This window comes from Mustela lutreola, chromosome 4 (genome assembly GCF_030435805.1).
Source record: "Mustela lutreola isolate mMusLut2 chromosome 4, mMusLut2.pri, whole genome shotgun sequence".
Taxonomy (NCBI): Eukaryota; Metazoa; Chordata; class Mammalia; order Carnivora; family Mustelidae; genus Mustela; species Mustela lutreola.
Genome location: NC_081293.1, coordinates 33054164 through 33072612, shown reverse-complemented (window position 1 = coordinate 33072612; position 18449 = coordinate 33054164). Strand labels below are relative to the sequence as shown.

The window sequence follows — 18449 nt, the reverse complement described above, 5'->3', positions numbered from 1 at the left end:
TTTGCACCTCCTACCATAGTTTTACTCTCACCTGAGGACATTGTTTGCCATTTCATTGAGAATATATAAGCAAGCAGTAGAAAACTTTCATAAACTTCTAAAAACTCTACCTCCCAACATCCACACCTACTTTCCAATTGCAATTTATATAGCTAAAGCTACATAGCAAATTATTCCAACAATTGTGGCTTAAAAGGCCAAAAAACATTTATTTTGCTCACAAACCTACAATTTGCGCAGTAATTGGCAAGGACAGCTTTTGTCTGCTCTACAAGAGCTAGGATAGCTTGCTTGAAGACTAGGCCCCCAAATCCCCCTGAAGGCACACTCACTCACATGCCTGGGATTAATGCTGATTGTCAGCTAGGAGCCTAGCTGGGACCATCAGCTGGAACCCCTCCTTCTATGTTCTAAGTACTTCACATAGATTAATTCGTTTCAATCCTCACAACAGCCTTGAGGAGTAGGTATAGTTTACAGAAGAGGAAAATGAGGCACAGACGGGTAGTAACTTGCCTGAGGGCTCACACCAAGGGGGTAGACTGGGGATTTCAACTCAAGTGGTCCCACACCAGAGTCTGTGCCCCTAATACTGGTTATGCTGAGACACAACATTTAGAACTGTCTCTCCCTGCTTGGCCCACTGTTCCTACCAGATCGCCTCCACCATCAATCCTAAGAACCTCAGAAAAGTAGAGCTACCTACTACTTTAACAAATGGCTTGTTTTCCACCAACCTCAAACTGCCTTAATACATCACCCACCCATACGAGATAACTCTCAAAAGCTTGTTTTTGGCTCTCTCCCCCTTATCTGAACTCGCGAGCCTATTTGCAGACAGCTGGTAAACCCAGTACAATCTGATGCCATGACTTCAAAGGGGAGAAGATGGTGATTCTTAAACTAAGGGCTGGTTTATTCTTTCCACTCTTGGTTTTCAAAGCTACCAAGATGTGTGTTGGCAAGTAACTCTGCCTGGCCATTAGCCACTCTTAAGCAAAGATCAATTCATTTGTCAGTGATGCCTGTACAGACCTCAAGGCTTGTTCATAAATGAGTTAACTGATGGCTATCTTATTGAGTGTGGCAAAGGGCCAATCTTTTTTTCTGTAATATGTACAGTAGGCAGTGTGGGGCCTCTCATTGGCAGCAACAGCCATGAAATCAAAGACTGCTTCCCCCAACCTGAAAAAGTATAGGATGGGAAAGGAAAAAAATAAGGGGATGATTCCATTTCTACCAATGGCTTTACGACTTAAATTCCCTAGTCCCAATATTTATAACTTCTTTATATCAATTTTCATCGAACGGAGACCATTATGTAACAAGTTCAAAAAAGATATGTGCTTTCTTCTGAAATTTCAAACACAGATGCTCTATATTTAAAGAAAGTTTCCACAGCATTATTTCTTGGAGCTTTTTTTTGTTGTTGCTTTTGACTATGCAGAATCATCTCATACACAAAGATGCATAACTTAATTTATTGAAGCTGACTTTTTCATGGAAATTATCCAGTGCTCCCCCAATCCCCCCACTTTATCTGACAGCCTTTCTTCCTCCAGATAATGGCTGGCAGCAATACACAGCATGGAGGTTATATGCTGCACTTTTGAAAAAGTCTTGAATGGAGCCATTGTTCCCCTGAGATGGTCTGCATGTTTCACTGAACAGAGAGCAGGGTGTAAAAAAGGCACCTTGTGTGCAACTGTTGGCGAGGTTGGGAAGTGAATTAAAATCTCCAGAAAGTCTGGGCAGTGCTGTTCAGAGGAGCAATGAACACTCTGGAAGCACTGTTAGCTCAGACATTCCAATGCGGTGAGGCAGCCTCAGGGACAGGGCTCCCTCCAGTCTCATTTAGAGAGGGAGCGAGGGGGCGAGCAAAGGACATTGATTTGGACCAGCTCTCTTTGCAAAGATTTGGGGAACGTGCTCTTTTCCAGGCATGAGGTGATGTTGATTATCACACTCAGGTAACTTCCCCCATCCAATAGACTTTGATTTGTCTTGGTTACTAACAGTGCAATGACTCATTTGGAGGATTCAATATTAACTGCTTGTGTGTCCACCAGTTTGTAGCAATCTAATTCCCATGTGCCTAATCTAAACAACAACAACAACAACAAAACTCAAGTGTTTGGGGTCTCCAGGTGACGGTGATGTCTGACATTACTAGATTCATTAAATGATTTCTAAAACCATAATGGAAAACAGCATATTAAATAAACAGTGTACCTTGTTTACTGTCAGCGATGGTTCCTTTTTCCTGGCTCCTCCATTCACCTGTTCATCATGGACTCAAGGATTGCAGTAAATGACCACTCCCTATTGCTCTAGTGCTGAGATCTCAAGCTCTTAATGAACAGAGAATTTCCTCAGCATCCTCTGCAGCGTCCTTTCCAAAACCAGCTCTCAAGGGAGGCAGTAATGTTGATTTTCATTAAAATCCTAGTGGTAAAAAAAAAAATAGCAAAACAGTTCAGGACCAGGGTGGCAGATTTTTCTTATAGGCAGAAATTCTTTGGTATCCTCCTGTGCATTCTTGCTTCAACCTCTCCTGTGCCCTGGAGGCTCAAAGAAGGGGAGGTCACTTTTAAAAGTGACCTGAAAGAAAGGGTCAAACTTGAGCAGGAGGAAAGTGTGTGGGCAGAGATGATGATGTTCCAGGTAGAGGCTCAGCCTAAACAGGTACAGAGGTGGAGTGGGAGAGACATTATGCTGGGTGGTCCATATTAACCAGATGAGGCAGGATGGGGAGTTAGTTGGGAAGGCAGTAGGGAGCCTATGAAGGTTTCTGCCCAGATTTAAGCTGTAGAAGGAAAATAATATGGCTGGGGTGTGAGGGATGATTGGGTCCAAGAAGAGAACAGATGAGAGGGGTTATGGGCCACAGGGATTGGTCTGATTGAATGTGCCTGTGGAAAGACCGTTTGTCAAAATAGGTAAAGACGAACAGGTTTAGGGGAAAGGGGAAGGAATGATAACTTGGCTTTTCTCCGGGTCCCTGGCTCTCCTGACTGTCAGCGGGGTATACAAACCACCCAGCGCCCCTAGGGAAGGTTCTGTGCAGACCCTTTCGTTTCTGGAGGTGGTCGAACATCCCCAAGTTTGCTTCATCAGTGAGAGAGCACTGGATTGGGAGTCCACAGACCTGAATGGCCACTATGAGCAGCAAAAGGAATAGTTTCAGAGTTTGGCACAGCGCCAGGCACTGCATGGCGCTCAGTAAAATTTGTTACATTAATGACTGACCGAATGGGTTCAAGACTTGGTGCTGCCATTCACCAGAGTAACCTTGGTCAAGTGACCGATCCTCCACAAGCCTCAGTTTCCACAGCTGTCAAGCAGGGCCGGTCGGTCCCCGGGGAGAAGGTGTGGGCAAAAGTTCCCGCCGCCTGAGGTGCCCAGAGTTCCCGCCTCCCCGGAGACGAGTGGCCCCGTGGCGCTGTCGCCTGCTCCCGCCTGGGCCCGGAGCGCGGCCGCCCAGCGGAGCCCGAGGCCGAACGGGGGTCGCGCGGCTGGCCGCCCGGGCGGGGGTGGCGGCCAGGTCCGCCCCTCGCCCCCGCCTGCTCCGCGCGGCCTGAGTCGGGGGCGGGCCCGCCTCAGGCCGCTCCCCCGGCCGCCCGGGGGCCCGCGGCGGCGCTCGCGGCCTCTCACCCGGGGCGGGCGAGTTCTGGGAAAGGCCGGCCCAGGGCGGGGGCCCCGCTGCCGCCCGCGCCGCCGTCCGGTCCCGGCAGCTCGCAGAGTCCAGGGGCGCTGAGCAAGGGAGCGGCGCCCGCGGGGGCGCACTCGCTAGCGCGGCGGGCGGGGGTGGGGGACCCCGGCGGGCGCGGGTGGGGGTGGGGGCCCGGCGGGCGAGCGGGCGGCGCGCCCCGGGCTCTGCCTCCCGGGCACTTGCCTGGCTGCGGCGCGCTGCTGGCACCCGCTCTTCCGCTGACACACGGTAGCGGGGACACCCGACGCCGCTAGCGACAGGCGCGTCCCCAGAGGGACGCTGCATTTGGGGACTCCGGCGCTACTGGCCCGAAGAGGAGAGGTGAGGAGGCGACTGTGTGGCTGGGTTCCTGAGGTGGGCGCAGGGCAGAGGTGGGCGCTTTCTGTGAGCCTCTCGCGGATCCGCGAGGGCGGCCGCCTCCGTCCGTACCTGGCGCGGGGCCCCGCCCCCACCCGGGGGAAACCGAGGCCGCGCTGGGAGGGCGCGCAGGCCGGCCGCCGCTCCGGCTCCGGGGCTCCGCGAGCGCGTGCCTCGCTCCCGCACGCGTTTGCCTCAGTCTCCGCCGCGTTTTCCGTGTACTTGTGGAAGCGGCCGTCAGAGAGGGAAAACAGAAGCTCTTTTTGAGGCGGCACCTAGCAACTGTATTTCAAGGAGGGTGCCCGCGAGAGTGTTCCTGGAGAGGTCCATCTCCATCAAGTCCTAGAAAATACCATCTTGGACCAGGGCTCACTTTAGTGACCAGAAGACTGGCCGCGTCCTTTTAAATGTTCTCTGGCGTTATGATAACGAATAGCGAGAGCCAGAAGTCCTCTGTTGTGGCTAATATTAAATGCACAGTGCAAAATGTATGGGGTTCTCCCCCCGCCCCCCGGCCCGCCACCCACTCCTGTGCCTGGTATTTAAGCCATGAGACCTCAACCGACTCAACTAGTTGTTCGTGTGTGAAAGAGTCTACATTTAAAGATTTACCAGTGTCACTTTCAATGCTAAGTTCCCGGAAGAGATGTTATGGGGGAGTCACTTCATTAAAAAGTTTTATTCGCACACTGTTCATGATTGTCGTTGCATTTTGCAGAATTTGCCCGAGGGTCCTTTAGATCCCTGCGAGATTAGGTCCTTTTCCTTGTGTTTCTTGTCGGAACCGAGCTGGGATGGGGTGGGGCCACTACCGCAGAATGGGCACAGCGGCCAAGAATGCTGGACCCACCGGGGAGAATTTTTGAGAGCCTGCCTTGGGAGGTGGAGGCAGGTGACCCAGTGGACGCCGGTACATTTGTCACTGCGGGACATGGGGAGTTGAACTATCTCTGGATGCTGTTTGCAGCCATGTCTGCACAGATAATTTCTAAAGAACGCCTGAGGATGCTGTCATCTAGAACATCCTTTCCCCTTTCCTCTTCCCAAATGCCCTTCCTGCCCATTTCACCACTTTAAACCCTAACCATCCTTCAAGCTGAATTTTGTTGGGTCTCTGAAGCCCTCCCTGATAAGCCCAGCCCCAAAGAATCAACCTTCTCCTGCTGCGATTCCTGCAGCATTTTACCTTCCCGATCTTTCTCCATTCTCCTTCTTTGAGAGTTATTTCTGTGCACGACTCATTTTCCCTACTGAAGTCATTAACTGTGGCTGTCTTAGCCCAGTGCTTGCAGCTATGAGGCCCTCTGAAATAATTGTGGGATGCTATTAAATGTGAAGACTTTGGTTCTTCAACAGAAATTTTTACTTTGGAGGAGATAATAGAATTGAAAGTATTTATTGAAAAAACATAATATTTACCATTCACGTTGTCCTCCATTTACAGGCCCATAGAGGAAATTTTCTTTATACGCAGAAGCCATGCATAATAATTATCTTTGGTCCATGCTTTGGGACCAAGTGAGAGGTGAGAGTGAGCTGAGGGACGTTCTTCCAGTCCTTCTAGTAACATAAGCTCCTTGGATGTGTTCCAAGGTTGACCTGTGTCATTAAAAATTCCGTGCTCAAGTGCGTTGTGGTGAAGCTAGATTCCAGTGAAGGTACTTTCCCCCCCACCCTCTATTTGCAATTGTTGTTAGTCACAGTCCCTTCTGGGCTTTTGTTGTATACTTTAAAAAATAAATTTGATGTGCAACTTGCTACTTATACATTTCCAAATCAATGAACAATAATTGATGTTTTTTAAAGCAAAGGGCAGGGAATGTTTCCCATGCTTGGACAAGAGGAGATATTTGCACAGAGCAAGGCAGCTTTGCACGTGTGTGTGTGTGTGTGTGTGTGTGTGTGTGTGCATGCACGCGCGTGTATTGGCTGTCCCTGCCTTCCACACACCTGGCTGGGCAAGAGCCTATGAAGGACAACAGCTGCTTCATTCCAGACTCTGTCTGTATGCTTGTGCCTACCTCTGCTGGTATTTAAGCAGAGGGGGGTTCCCGGGGAACATAATGGAGGGGGAGGTTCCCAGGGAATACAATGATTTAGAGCTTCTGGATGTAGAAGGAAACGTAGGGGAAAATCTAGAAAAAGTAGTAGCAGCTCTTTTAATCAAGTTGCTTTCCTGCTGGCATTTGGTCGAGATCTTGGCATTGAGCAAGTGGGAATTTGGTTGGGGAGAGGAAAGGCAGGTGATGGGGAGCATGGTACTCTGAGAGAAGGGTTGGGAGGTATTGGTGGGGCTTAGGGAAACATGTGGCCCAGATACGTGGGGTTCCCACAAAGGAAGTTAGAGAATTAGGGAATAGAGAAAAGATGATATCAAAGATGTACTTTGCCCTGAGTTAAAACCACAGGGCCTAGAAAGGAAGAAAAAACTCTTTTCAGCATGATGCAGACTTCTCTGCTCTCAGGGTGCAGAATTCAGGTTTATTTTTATTAAAGCCGTAATTCATCTGTGTTATGGTTTAAACAGGTTTTCATGGGCCAGATCAGAACCTAGCCCTCTATAGCTGTGTTCTCAGTATGGTAGCCACAAACTGTGTATGGTTATTGGGTTTGAATTTTAATTAGTTAGAATTAAATAAAATTACTGAGCCACACTTCAAGTGCTCAATGGTTACATGTGACTGGTTGCAACCCTACAAGACAATGAAGATGCAGAACACTTCCATCATTCCAGAAATCCTGTTCTGGAATATTGTTCTAAAGGGTTCATGTCTGTTAATTGCCAAGATACCTAATTCAGTCATAAATTAAAATGTTGCTGTTTATAATTCTCTAGCAAATCTATTTAGATACAAATAATAGCATCAGTTATTGTTGGTTGTGCTTACTGCAAGCCAGGCAGTGTTCTAAGTACTCTACATCTATTAACTTATTTCATTCTAACATGAGGCAGCAAGTGTCAGAGACCTGTTATCCCTTACCTGTAATTCCAAAATCAAAGCAAGCTCTGAAAACTGGTTTTCATAAATTTTGCTACAAAATTTGGTCTGAGTTGACATGAGATTATTAGTCTTTACTTTTCTCACCTGGTGAGTACTATTCATATGTTTTTTATTTCAGAGAGAATGGACATGTTTGCTGTGGATCCTACTAATGGTGTTATGTAATATATGGCCCATGGCACTGTCTCAATTATAAAAGCCAAAAAATTCTTCTGTTTTGGATAAAGGAGTATGGGCCTCCATCATCATGTCCATTTTGAAGATGGGAAAACTGAGGAACTAAAGGTTAAGCAATTTACGTGGAGTCATAGCAGGAAAGTGCCAGAGCCAGGAGTCAGTCAGAAAAGGCTGGCCTCAGAGTCTGTTCCCTGGACCAGTGCGCTATCCTGCATCAGCCTCTGGTCTCATCATACAGAACAAATGAATGGCCACTTTTTTTGGCTTGGTGAAGCCAGTTAGCTTTAATTCAGCCCATTAGAAAGTTTCAGGTAGACCTCTGGCTGAATTGTTTAGCAGTTGGGGGTGAAATTCTATGGATGGTTACACCACCATAGTGGGCATGCTTAGCTGTCATTCAGCTCCCCCATTTCCACCCTGTGCAACTCACAGTTTATTTCGAGCCATTCGGTATGTAAGAACCTATAGAAAAAGAGGCCATTCATTGTGGCACTGATAAAGCTACTGGGCCCCTGGTGAAATCAGTGGCACATGGGGGTTTATATACTCATAACAGTTATGAAGTAGAAGGCAGGGGATGGTTTGGTCTTGGTGTATACTGACTGGTGGGCTGCAGGGGTTCTGAGACTTCCTGGTATGGTTTCAGAGGATCTGGATCCGTCCGACTCAGTTGGAAGTCTCTCCAGGGAAGAGTAAGTTCCTCTCTTCTTTTTGAGGTTGACTTAGAACTGCAGACCTGGTCTGGGGTCAGAAATGGACTTTTTACTTTCCCTCCAAGTGGTGGCAGGAATAGGTAGTCCCTTCTGGACCATGTTTGAAGAATTTTTTTTAAGATTTTATTTATTAATTTGAGAGATAGACAAGAGGGAGCATAAACAGGGTGAGGGGCAAAGGGAGAGGAACAAGCAGCTCAGCAGGGAGCTGGATATGAGGGCTCGATCTCAGGACCCTGAGATCATGACCTGAGCCAAATTCAAGAGTGAGACCCTGAACCACCTAGATAATCACATATAAAGAAGTTCTTAATTACCCCCACGGTTTCTCCTTTGAGTATAAGAAAATGTTCTGAGTGCTTCACTATCTGTCTGGATTTTTTAGTATGGTCTCGGCAGGACCCCATCTCTCTGTATCTAGGGAGCATTTTGCCTTTTATGGCATAGCCTCCCAGGCTCCTCCTAATGATCATGGTGCCATCCTTCCCTCCACCTCCCCAAGTAATAATGACTTAAGGTGTAGAGACAAGGCACCTTATCTGGAAAATACAGGGACACTAGAATCAGACATACCTGGTTTACATAGGCTTTGCTGCCTACTAGCTGTACCACCTTAGACTAGCAATTAACCTTTCTGTAGGATAGTAATCTTAACAGGGCTGCTGTGAGACCTAAGCAAGATAACTCACTTAAGGCACTTTGCATAGTGCCAGGTGCATAGTGAGTGCTCACAAAGTTAGCTGCTAATATTGTTGTTCTGGGCCTTCCTATGTTTGGTCTGCAGTTTTACACTTTGGAGAGGTCTACATGGTAGGCTGAATAATGCCAATAGCCTCCGAAAGGCATCCTAGTCTTAATCCCTGGAATCTATGCGTGTGTTACTCTATGTGACAGAAGGGACCCGGCAGACGTGATTAAAGATTTTGAGATGAGGAAGTTATCTGGATGGTCACAGTCTGGTCAAGAAGGTTCTTATAAAAGGGAGACTAGAGGATCAGAGTCCCTAGCAGGAGGTAGGAGTAATGAGCCAAGGAATGCAGGCCACCTAGAAGCTGGAAAAGGTGAGAAAATGGATTATTCCCTAGAGCCTCCAGAAGAAATGCAGCCCTATTTTAGACTTCTGACCTCCAAAATTGTAAGATAACAAATTTGTGTTGTTGAAGCTACCAAGTCTGTGGCAACTTATCACAGCAGCAATACAAGACTAAGAGGGCATGGACGAGAAACCAGAAAGTGGTCAGGAGTAAAACACAGGCTCTCACAATGAGGGAACAAGAACAGCCAGTGGGTAGCGCAAACCTTGCTTGGGTACTATTCTAAGTACGTCATACCTATGAGCTTGTCATCCTCATAGCAAGTTTCTGAGATAGGTACTTTTGTTATCTGCATCTCAGAGAAGAGGAAACTGAGGCACCAGACGTTGAGTAACTTGCCCGAGGTTACAGAGCTAGTCGTAGTAGAACCAGGATGAGAATCCAAGCAGTCTGGCACTCAAGTGTTACTCACGCTGTTCCCCAAAGCTGGCGTTTCTGTCGGCTAATTCTGACAGTATCAGCCACTGAATGGTATGTTACTGTATGGAAGGAAGAGAGTATTTGGATCAGTGAGAAGGAAGGCAATGCTGTCCCTTCAATACCTCCCCTCATCCCCCTCCCCACAAAAAAAAAAAAAAAAAAAAAAAAAAAAAGGCCTGGTATTGAAGTGCTTGATATGGTTTTGCCATTCCTGTCACGCATGATATGTGTGGATGGCTTGAAGCTGGAGGACGCTGGCCCTGGGAGCAGTTCCTGTGCTGGCCTCCCTCTCGTGTTCCCACCTCTGTTCTTACAGCAGCCTTGCTCGCTCACCACAGACCGCTGGCCCAGGCATCCTGTTGGCTCTGCTTCCCACCTCTGCCTGTTTATTGGATTTGCCTCATTCCTGACTCTCCGCTCCAGCCCTGAATTCCACCTCCTCCTGGCCCCTCAATTGCTCAAACTGGAGATGGTTAGTGTCAAGGACTGGACTGTGAGGTGCCTTTGTGACTTAGGGCTGCAGGGGGAGGTTGTTTTGCCCCCTTTCCTTTGGTTTATCTGGCTGCTCTTGGTTTTCTAGCGGGGCCGCTTTTGTCTCTCAAGCACAAAATTTGGAGTGGTATTGGTTGGGACCAGTGGTTTTCAAACTATGTTCGGGGAGTGTTTGGGGCCTCTGCCAGGTGAGGAGTGTGGTCAGAGAAGACCTCAGCCTTTCACCCTGCTTCTATTGCTAAAGAGACAGAGAAGTTGGAGAGGAACTCAATTGCATGTTAAGGCTTTCTGCTAAGATCTTTAGCCCAGAGACTGGGGTGTGTAAGATAATAGAACTCTGTGTTTTCTCTAATTGCTATTTTATAAGTTTGGAGTCTGGATGCTTGTTGCTTAGCTTTGCTTACATCCTGGCTCCACTGACTTAAAACAATCTGCACAACCTTGTGCAAAAGACTTGGCCTGTTGGGGCCCAAACTTCCTCACGTGTGTAATGGGAGGGGCAGTAGTAGAACCTACTTAGTAAATGAGGTAATCCATGTGAAGAGCTTAGATCAATGCCTGATCACAATAAGAATTCAATTAATACTAACTCTCAGGATAGTTTTTCTTATTTCTAAGTCTCCCAGTGCTGTGGCAGAAGAAGCAGGTAGCCTTGTGTCTTTGTGGGGCTCTGCTCTCTTGTGGTGCTGCAGCGGAGGGTCCCCTGTTAGCCCTCTGTCTGCCTGGTTGCCTCTGAAATTTCCATCGTCTCTGACTGCAGGTGACTTCAGGTGAAGTGACATGAGGCTGCCTCTCGTGGCTACAGCAGCTGCATGCCCCCAAGATCTCTGAGGCTTCACTGCCTTCTGCCAAGAAGCAGGGTCTCTGCTACTTTTAGGATTTGTGGGACATTTCTTCTTTTCTCCCCTTCCTGCCAGAGGTAGGTGCTGGGATGAGAGGAGCAGAATGAAACTCCAGTCTCCTCCCTGCTTCTTCTCCAAGGCATTTGGTCTATAATACAGAGTGAATACTGTTGAATCCTTCCCCCTCTTCCCTTAGGACTTAACAAAATATGAACATAAACAGAGTGGCTAAAGTTGACCGGGTTATTGGTCAGACAGGGCTGGTCACTGCCATTATCTGCTCAGTGGTAACATTGCTGTGTACTCTGTGGTGTGATCTGTTAGGTGGTGGCCCCAACAAAATATGCTCCATTTATAAGAATCCTGGAAGGTCTCCTTCAGAGGGGCTGATGATGTGTCTAAGTCCAGAGGTATAACGAAACGTGATGACCATCTATATCTTTTTAATGCCTTGTTGGAACAGCTACATTATAATAATAAAACAGTAAGGCTGCAATATGCAGAATTAAGAAAGAGGCAGAAGCAAGGAGAGACTCTGTTTTGATGACTTCATTTTAGGTTTAAACTATATAATATCACTGACTATGGAAAATCCAGGGAATGGAAAAAAAAAATCACTGGGAAAAAACACATGTGACCAAGTGCATGCTATACACATCTGGGATTAAAATATCGTATAACATAGTTTAATTTGGATATCACTGGATTTGGTTCAAGTTACTGTCATTTCTAAAGGAGTTTTGATTCATTTGTTATTATTAACAACACGAACTCAGATTTCATCGATGAACATATTTTCACCTACGTTATGTTTGCCTAGAAGAATTGAAGCCCTCTCTGGTAGTCCAGTTTGCCAGTCTCAGAGAGGTGGATACAATTCACAGAAGTTAAATGCTTTTGGCATGAAACTGTATTCCCTTTTTCCCCCCAAAGGCAGAATGAATTTGGATGACAAGGCAGCGTGTAAACCTCACTCTGTCTGCAATTGGTTAACTGCTGGGGTCTGAGCCGATTCCGATTCACTTCTTTGCCACTCAGCAGGTTCAACAGTCCCTAACTCAGCCTGGTTTACTGTGCTCAAGGTTTATTCTTTCATCATGCCTCCGGCATGGTTTTAAAATTCACAGTGGGAGGGATTGGTAAGCTCCAGGCAGTGGTGAAAGAAATATGATCAATTAATATTTGGACCTCACAGAAGAAGGCAAGAACTTCTTGAGCTATGATACATACAAGCGGTAGAAATATGCAAAGAGAACTCCAAAAAGTAACCTTCCTGGGCCATGAGTGCAACACAGCAGTCAGCCTGTCCTGCAGGTTCTCGCATGACATCTCTTGGATCTAGATTTTGACTACCCTTTGCTGACTGAGAAGGGGCCAGGCCTCACCAATGCCAAGTCATGGGATGGCTGACAACAGGTGAAGTGTGTTCCTGACCCAGGCGGGGCAGGCCCAGATCAAATTAGTTACAGAGGATAAGAGCGTGTGCTTATTTCTAGCCACGCTGGATAGTTCTGATGAATTATCACTATCTAAGCAGTCACACTTAAAATATGTCACCTATTTAGGAGGATACTAGTTTAAAAAAAAAAAAAAGAGAGAGAGAGAGAATCTTTAATCCAAACAATTTTAACAACTAAAATTTTATCTTTTACTTATTAATGCAGATATTATATATCCATTTGTGATTTATTACTTATTTATTATATGCTATATCATCCAACAGTGAACATTGAGAGCTAGAAAGGAGGAGTCCAAGTATCCCCTTCTCACTTTTAAAGTTAAAGGACTTGTCTCTTGAGAGACTCAGGATTTGACGAAAGCCACTTAGTTGGGGAGCAGCAAAACTAAGACCTTTGTTTCAAACAAAAGACCATACTATAGATACATAATACACAATTTTAAATCCTGAAATTAATTGCCTGACATTCCATCATTAAGATGTTTCCACGTCATTCAGTGTTTCCAAACCTTGACTTCAGTGGCTGGATCTCACGTTAGCATGTGGTCCTGTGGAGGACTCATCTGATCCCTGATTTTTTTCTAACCATATACCTCTCCATTGCCCAGATCTCCAATTCTTTCTTTAGCACAGAGTCCTTAGAAGTGGTATTACCAGATCAAAGTGCAGAAGTTTTTTAGAGACTCCAGATACACACTGCCAAAATGCTCTCTAAAAAGGTTGTACCCATTTGCACTTCTGCTAATGATATATTAGAGTGGTTTTTCCAGTGGATATCGGTGAAAGATATCAGACTTGGTATTCCATAGTTTGAATGTGCATTTCTTTGATTACTAGAAATAACATATTATCATGGTACTTTCTCTTGGTTATTTAATAGTTTTGTCCATTTGTCTTTCTTTTTTATGTGAGACTTAATGAATTAAGGATGTAACATCCCTGCATTCTGTATTTTTACAAATATTTTCCTATCTTTGTCACTTGATGCTGTTTTTCTCAACTAGAATTTTTTTCCTGGTTGCAAAATAATACAAGTTTATTTTGGATAATTTGGGAAATAGAGAAAAGTGCAATAAAGAAAAAGTAAAAAAAATCACCTACAATTCTACTACCTCTAGAGTAATGAATAACATTTAGTTCATGGCTTTCTAGGGTTTTTGCTCTTGTTCTCTTTTTTCCTCCCCAAACTGAGATCGTGTTTTATAAGTTTTCACCTACTTTTATTAATCATAATTAAGCAGATCGTGCTTACCTCTGTTATGGGATACTATATAAAAATATTAATGAAATATATTTTTGAAATGTTTAGCACATTTTTTAATGTACAGAAAACTTTAAATTCGATAGGACCATAGATCTATGTCCTCCCTGATTTTTACTTCCATGGCCTTTAAACTTGTAGCTTTTGTTTAATTTTCATGATTAACTATAGTTTATAGATTTTCAGGCTTTTAGTTACATTCAGCTTTTCATTTGGAATCAGTTTTTTGTCCATATTATGAGTTGAAGACCTAAACTGTTTTCTAAATACTTAATTTTCCTTAGTAATATATTTATTTACTCATATATATATATATTTATATAATTTCCTTGAATAACATATTTATTGGATAATCCTAGGCAATTCCTAATCTCATTTCGTATATTCTAAAGTCACTTTTAGGCCTAAAATAATCTATCTGTAAATGCTTGAGTACCTCACTGTTTTAGGTATGTTAGCTGTATAATGTATGTTTGTATCACATAGAGGCAGTTCTGTCTCATAATTATTCAGATTTTCTTTATTATTACTTTGTTGCTTATTCTTGCAAATTAAATTTTGAGACATTTTGTCAGACCTCAAAAATCCACCAAGACTCTGATTGGGATTATAATAAATTTATATATTAATTCAGAAAGAATGAATATGTTTATAGTATTTACTCTTTATACTTCTATTTCTTTTTCTTTTTTTTTCCTTTAAAAAATTGATTCTTTTTTTTTAATTTTTTATTTTTTATAAACATATATTTTTATCCCCAGGGGTACAGGTCTGTGAATCACAAAAAAAAAAAAAATTGATTCTTGAAGTACAATTGACATACAATGTTATGGTGTACAACATGTTGACACGACAATTCTGTACATTACTCAGTGCTCACTACAATAAGTACAGTCACCATCTGTCACCATAGAACATGATTACAATATTACTATATTCCGTATGCTGTAATATTCCCCCCATCCACCTCCCCTCTGGCACCCACTAGTTCTCTGTATTTAAAAGCTAGTTTTGTTTCTTCATTTGTTTTGTTTTTAGGTGCCACATATAAGTGAAATCATATGGTATTTGTCTTTCTCCATCTGACTTATAGCTCCACCTGTGTTGGATGGCCAGATTTCATTCTTCTTTATGGCTGAGTAATATTCTAGTGTGTGTGTGTGTGTGTGTGTGTGTGTGTATAAGTAAATAGACACCATCTTCTTTTTATCTTTTCAGTATGTTTCTTAATCTATTCAAATGTTTTTATGTCTTTCAGTTAAATTTAGTACCTTCACATTAAACATATTTTTCTTATTTAAAAACTGTTTTGTGTGTTTTGAGACACCTGAGTGTGTCAGTCAGTTAAACATCTGCCTTCAGTCAGGTCATGATCTCAGGGTCCCAGGATCGAGTCCTGTATCAGGCTGCTTGCTCAGCAGCAAGTCCGCTCCTCCCTCTGGCTGCTGTTTCCCCTGCTTATGCACTCACACGTGCTCTCTCTGACAAATAAAATCTTTTAAAAATATTTTTTTTATTTAACCAACTTAATTTTTTAGCTGATTCTCTTGAGCTTTCTAGGTAGAGAATTTTATTATCTGCAAATAATGATTATTTCTCTTCTGAAGCAGAAATTCCTGAATGTTAATAACTAAGAATAAGTATAATAGACTTTTTAATTTAATCCTGATTTTAATGGAAGTGCTCTTCATATTCATTAAGAAATATAATGTTATCTTTTGGTTTTAAAAAGTTTAAATCAGGGGCGCCTGGGTGGCTCAGTGGGTTAAGCTTCTGCCTTTGGCTCAGGTCATGATCCCAGGGTCTTGGAATCGAGACCCTCATTGGGCTCTCTACTTAGCAGGGAGCCTGCTTCCCCCTCTCTCTTTCTGCCTGCCTCTCTGCCTGCCTCTATGCCTACTTGTGATTCCTGTCTGTCAAATAAATTAATAAAATATTTTTAAAAAAGTTTAAATCACTTTGAGAAAGTAGTTTTGTAGCCACAGATTTAAAAAAGAAATAAAAGAGAATTGACTTATGTCATATGTCAAAAAGATAATCTTTGAGGTGATTATATGCTTTTTTTCACATTTGACTACTGATATATTATGTTAACAAATTTCCCATCATTAAACCATACTTGCAGTCTCATTGTGGCAATTTATAATCATGGTGTTAATGAATTATCTCTCTAAGATAGGGAATAATCTGGAACCCATTTGGATTTTACTTTGGAATTTTTTTTAGTTATCTTTATTTTAGCCTTGGTCATCAAAGGCTGACATTAAAATTAACTTGCTCCTCTTTAGTATGCATAGACTGGAGTTCAGGAGACCCCCATGCCTTTCTGAGAGCGACAGGGGCAGCTTCCCATGTGATGAGGAACTGGAGATGTTGTTTGTGTGGCAGAGAATAAGGAAGACAAAGTGCATATCAGAGATAGGTTAACTGAAGCTCTTCCTGTGTGGTGAAAATGCAATTAGTACCTTTGGTTTTTGTTTTGTTTTGTTTTGTTTTGTTTAAATCTGGGACACTCTTACTTCCTTATGCCTCTCATAAGATAGGCAGAATTGGAATTCCACTGTTGGCGGATTCCAGACACCCAATACAGACCCCCTTTTCTGGAGCAATGGGTTGTTAAGTAGTGCAGTGGCAAAACCACAGGACAGGCATGAGCTGCTGCATCATTGCCTAAGAACCTAGTAGTTGTCAGATTCAATGTCAAGGCTTAGTTCAGGTGAAAGGTTAAAAAAAGTGTTCCTGGGGCACCTGGGTGGCTCAGTTGGTTGAGTGTCTGCCCTTGGGCTCAGATCATGATCTCGGGGTCCTGGGATTGAGCTCCACATGGAGCCCTCCATGGGACTCCTTGCTCTGTGGGGAGTCTGCTTCTCCCTCTCTCTCAGCCACTCCCTTCCAGCTCTTGCACCCGCTTTCTCTCTCTCAACTGAACAAATAAAATCTGTTTTTTTTTTTTAAGTGTTCCTAAGGCACATTAAAAAGGAAGAAAGGAGGCAGTTACAAAACTTAAAAATATTAAATGGTGACTACTATATGTGTGCATTTGTCAGGTATAGGATTGAGAAGCTGACCCCAAAATGTAGCCTCTGTGTGGGTGTTTTTGTGGAGAAGCTGAGGAGAATCTGAGCCTCAGATGTAGGAGATGCTTGGTTTTCTCTTCACCTTTGCCTTCTTCACACTCTTGCTATTGGTCACCTCTCATTCCTTGTCTCCTCATTTTTTTTCTATAATTTTTTTCCCCAACCTTCTTGTGTCATTCATTCATTGCTCATACATGCAGAGGTCATTTTGAGTCACTCCAGTGTGTCAGGCCCTGCACGGCTGGTGGCCTGAGTGAGACCCCCCCACAGCCACAGCCTCCCTGGGCTTACTGAGCCAGACAGTAATACAGGTAAGAACCCAGCAGTTTCTCTGATTTGTGAAACAAGGTGCTACTAACTCTCTCCCTTTCTCTCTATCTCAGACAGTTATTTATTTATGGAAGGGTAGTATAAAACATCATGAAGGAGGAATCATTTATAAGCTATAAAATACAACAATGTTTTGTCAAAGAGGCTTGGTTAAAAGTGTGACTCGATTCATGGGAATGAGGTTTTTCATGCTGCTACTTGGTGTTTGCTCAAGCAAAACATTTTCATCCTCATGTCTTCCCTTTTCAAGATATTTATTTTCAACTTGAGGAATTCTAGAGGCAAAGACTGCTAGGTTAAAAGACATGGCCCGTTCCAGGGAAGAGACTTGAATGTACAAGAAGAGGTAGAAGATGATCACCTTATGACTGGTTCTGTTCAGTGCAGAGGATCACGGGAAAGCTTGGGAGAATGCCCACGCTCTGGGTTGATGTTATTGAGGAAGACACTCAGATCCTTCCGGAGTAACTAGTTTACAGAAATGCTCAGCTATTGATTTACTGCTTTATTACACTTTTTGAAATTGACTGCCATTGGTTGCTTCTGTAAAGAGAATGTTGACTGTATTCCTAATTTTATACCCAGGATTTGCCATCAAAGGTCTTTTAGTCCAGTTAGTGAGACAGGCACAAATATTTGAAAATTTCAGTGTCCTTACAAAGAAATCGCTGAGTCTTTGGCCATTTGTTAAATGGCTTGATTCCAGGAGAGGGAGCTCTGGGGTGGAGTTTTCTGGTGCAAAGTGAGGGCTGGACTTGAGGCAGGGTATGGCTTCATAGTCTCCCAAGGTCCAGTAACAGGAAAGCATGGCCAGATGGGCAGGGTTTCCTTTGAGGCCTTCTTTCTCTTTGTTTGCTCCACATAAATTTTAGGTTTCCTTAGAGTAAAGCCACCTCCATGAGTTGAGTTTCACTTTTACATCAGTGGTTCCTGACCTTTTCATGGCCTCCTCCACACTCTCGAGGTCCAGACCTGCATTTCCAATGGCCTGTGTGACATCTTCCCAAAAGTCGTGTCTCAAATTGGACTCAGTCTTTTCCCAAACCTATTTCTCCCCATGTTCCTTATTGCAGTGAATAGAACCCGTACCAACCCACTTACTGAGACCAGAAACCTCAATTCTCCAAGGCCATCCCTTCTGAGTCCATGGTCTCTTAGCACTGGGGGCTTCTCCTTCACATTTAATTGCCTCTTTCTCAATAAAGCACATGCTCCATGAAGCCAGGAGCAGGACCATTGTTAGTGTTCACTTCTCTCATCTCCAGTCCCAACACCATATTGAGCCAGTGACAAATGTTGACTTACTTGTATGAATTGAATTTCCTGTCTGTTCTGCCTTCTAAATATTTCTCTGGTTAGGCAGACCTCAGTTTAAAATCCAGCTTTGCTGTTTACTAGCTGGGTAATGTTGATATTTTAAAATTTTTATTTTGAGATCATTTTTGATTTGCAGAACAGTACTTTTAATTTCACTTTGCATCACTTTCTGAATCTGTCAAATGAGCATAATCAG

At 43.8% G+C, this 18449-nt stretch overlaps 1 protein-coding gene across 2 annotated transcripts in view; it reads left to right on the top strand.

The window, feature by feature from the left end:
* Positions 1–3603: 3603 nt before the first annotated feature.
* PLCE1 (phospholipase C epsilon 1) overlaps positions 3604–18449 on the top strand; it is a 320103-nt gene continuing 305257 nt past the window's right edge. The window contains exon 1 of one of the 2 annotated variants that reach the window (XM_059169408.1): positions 3604–4033. The gene's annotated coding sequence lies outside the window, so the exon portion shown is untranslated. The remainder of the gene's footprint in view (positions 4034–18449) is intronic. The other variant, XM_059169409.1, reaches the window with a different exon arrangement.